Source organism: Lampetra planeri, chromosome 1, assembly GCF_965212315.1.
Source record: "Lampetra planeri chromosome 1, kcLamPlan1.2.h2, whole genome shotgun sequence".
In the NCBI taxonomy this organism is placed as follows: Eukaryota; Metazoa; Chordata; class Hyperoartia; order Petromyzontiformes; family Petromyzontidae; genus Lampetra; species Lampetra planeri.
This window is the reverse complement of record NC_136107.1, coordinates 39,091,096-39,094,890: the sequence shown is the minus strand read 5'-3', so window position 1 is coordinate 39,094,890 and position 3,795 is coordinate 39,091,096.

The following is a 3,795-nucleotide window of genomic DNA, read 5'->3' as shown; positions in this document are numbered from 1 at the left end:
ACCTACGTGACTTTACCGAAAAAACCTAAGAATATGAATCCTTGCAGTCACGAAAGCTTCAAATCTAGAATAGATAAGTACCATTGGGCCTGTATTAATATACTAGACGCAGTATTAAAGTTGCGGCTCAAGTTACATGAAAGCTGACGGTCTATTATCGAGATTCTAACACGCTACAGTGTTCGCCGTTTCAAATATTGTGTCGGTACCACGAACAAATGTATGGCCCTCGACGGCAATTAACAACAGGAAGGAGGCGGTCACTCAAAAACGAAATCAATCTCAACACGGTAATTATTTGGTGAAGCTGCTGCACCACAATTAACACAAATCAACCTCGACACATTCCTCGATGGCCTCTTATTTCGATGTATATATAATATATAGCGCCTACAGTCATAATAACATTGTACATGAGGTACGTGAGGTGCTCGTGGTTCAAATAAAGAGTGGGGCTTAGTCTTGGTGCTGGTGTAGATGTGCCGTTAGGAGGACAGTGGAAGTGGTTAAGGAGGAGGTTGGTGTAGGGGTAGTGATAGGTGTTGGTGTAGGGGTAGGGGTAGTGATAGGGGTTGGTGTAGGGGTAGGGGTAGTGATAGGGGTTGGTGTAGGGGTCGTGATAGGGGTAGGGGTAGTGATAGGGGTAGTGATAGGGGTAGTGATAGGGGTAGGGGTTGGTGTAGGGGTAGTGATAGGGGTTGTGGTAGTGATAGGGGTTGGGGTAGGGGTAGTGATAGGGGTTGTGGTAGTGATAGGGGTTGGTGTATGGGGTAGTGATAGGGGTTGTGGTAGGGGTTGTGGTAGTGATAGGGGTTGGGGTTGGGGTAGTGATAGGGGTTGGGGTAGGGGTAGTGATATGGGTTGGGGTAGTGATAGGGGTTGGTGTAGGGGTAGTGATAGGGGTTGGTGTAGGGGTAGTGATAGGGGTTGGTGTAGGGGTAGTGATACGGGTTGTGGTAGGGGTTGTGGTAAGGGTTGGGGTAGTGATAGGGGTTGGGGTTGGTGTAGTGATAGGGGTTGGTATAGGGGTAGTGATAGGGGTTGTGGTAGTGACAGGGGTTGGTGTAGGGGTAGTGATAGGGGTTGGTGTAGTGATAGGGGTTGGTGTAGGGGTAGTGATAAGGGTTGAGGTAGGGGTTGTGGTAAGGGTTGGGGTAGTGATAGGGGTTGGTGTAGTGATAGGGGTTGGTATAGGGGTAGTGATAGGGGTTGTGGTAGTGACAGGGGTTGGTGTAGGGGTAGTGATAGGGGTTGGGGTAGTGATAGGGGTTGAGGTAGTGATAGGGGTTGGTGTAGGGGTAGTGATAGGGGTTGGGGTTGGGGTAGTGATAGGGGTTGGGGTAATGATAGGGGTAGGGGTAGTGATAGGGGTTGGTGTAGGGGTAGTGATAGGGGTTGGGGTAGTGATAGGGGTTGGTGTAGGGGTAGTGATAGGGGTTGGTGTAGGGGTAGTGATAGGGGTTGTGGTAGTGATAGGGGTTGGAGTAGTGATAGGGGTTGGTGTAGGGGTAGTGATAGGGGTTGGGGTAGTGATAGGAGTAGTGATAGGGGTTGGGGTAGTGATAGGGGTAGGGGTTGGTGTAGGGGTCGTGATAGGGGTTGGGGTAGTGATAGGAGTAGTGATAGGGGTTGGTGTATGGGTAGTGATAGGGGTTGGTGTAGAGGTAGTGATAGGGGTTGGGGTAGTGATAGGAGTAGTGGTAGGGGTTGGGGTAGTGATAGGGGTAGGGGTTGGTGTAGGGGTCGTTATAGGGGTTGGGTAGGGGTTGGTGTAGGCTTGGTCGTAGCCAGGGGGCCAAGAGAGCGAGTAGCAGTGGGATAGTCAACTGAGCAGAGATGCTTTTTAATGGTGGAACGGAATAACAGGCAACGTTTTGAGCAATGACCCTTCTTCATAGTACTTAACGAGGGTTATTGCCCGAAACGTCATCTGTTATATATGTTTCTTTTCATAAGGCAGAGCTATTTGTTACCCGTGCATTTCACACCACTGCCAACGCTGCATCACCAAATAAGTTGTCTAAAATTGTGTATGCGCCACCACTCCACCCATTAAAATATGAGAAATGTAACAAATACAGCCTTGGCTCTATCATCACGTACATATAATCAAGGCTAAAATTATACGCGTTTAATGTGCCCGTTCTATGAGGTAGGGACAGCTCTGACAGCCCCAATATGGCAGGTTATTATTTTATTTTATTATTTTATTTTATATTATTTTATTATGTAAAAAGTTTTATTTTATTATTTCCCTTCTACGTGACTTTACCGAAAGAACCAAGAAGATGAATCCCTGCAGTCACGAACGCTTTAAATCGAAATTTATGGCAGGTGACATTCAATGCAGAAGACCGTCCAGTATTGGGCGTTAACTGAGAACGAGTAAGGAGCGAGGAACAAATGTCGTGGGGAAGTTGAGGACAGTTACAAGGCGAGGGAAATGAACGCGAGCAGTGGAAAGAATGACAGAAGGTCCCTGCGTCTGGAATGCCCTCCAAGTCGTGCATCTTCTTGATGTCACTTCTATTTAAAAGTATTCGGAGCCATCAGCTGTCAGACCTAATAAAGGTCCAAGTCACAGTCGTGGCATTTGTGGCGCACACACGCACAGACACACACGAGCACTTTTGAAGGAGTGCAAGGAGGTGCAGGAGAGAATGGGACGGGGTGAGCAGGCTAGGGAAGAGGTTAATGGTACACAACAATAATTGTTTATGCTCAAGAGATGTAACGCCTCAAGGAGTGGCGTTGGTAATTAAAAAAAAAAACTTTTATTTAAAGTAAAAAGTGTAAAGCGCTACGATGTCTCGCTCGCGACACTGCTGGCATGAGGGCATCCACTCTAGAGGGCTCTGTGGAAGCCCTCTGCACCGTAGAGACGTCTCGGAATAAGTGGGACTACCCACACTTTACCCCACCGCATTCGACCAACTATGGTGCACCCAGTTTCACGTACGTACGTTGAACTTCTTTCGCGCAGTATGTTGGCAACCTTTGCTAATCGGAGATGCTGATTTAAGAAACTCGTTTCGACTGCCACGCCGGGAGAACGAACGGCCGACCTCTCGACTTACAACCACTTCGAAGCGACATCTTAAAACGCTTTCAGGGAACACGGCGCAATGAGACGATTTTGTGTTTCCTGGGTAACTATTCACATCGTAGGTCTAGCGTAGCCACAATTAACACGACGGCAGCATCCCTGAATGTATTTCAATAACCATACACATACGGTACAGCAGCGTGTAAGATGCGGCACATTTTGTCTTGTAAATAACAAGCGATCCGCCCGGCATGAATACCGAGACATCAGATACAACGATATTCTTGGCCCTTGCTGCGTTTGGTTGGGATCCAACCACAGAGGGATCATTTTCACGCGTTATCGTAGCACCTGTCCCCTATCTTATGTCGCCACTGATGCTGGCCATTTGGCAGACCGTGCAAGTGGAACGTGTCAATTAACCAATCGATTTCACGGCAGATTAACGCGCGCGTCTCTAAAGCAGGTGTTTTATGCAGCGATGAATAAAAACAAACGTACATCCAATGCGAGCTTTGCGGAGGCACTGCCACGCACCGTTATTGACTTTAAATGCACATGCAAGGCCGGTGTCTGTTAAATCGCTGGATGTGGTTCCCTTTGACATACCTTGCCGCTGTTAAGGCACCAGCATTCCATTATTTACGGTAATACGAGATGAGAGTGCAGTTAGAAGAAATTATGTTTAAAAAAAATTTTAGTTTCGATTCGTAGACAGTTTACGTACTTCATAATTAAAGGTTTTTTTG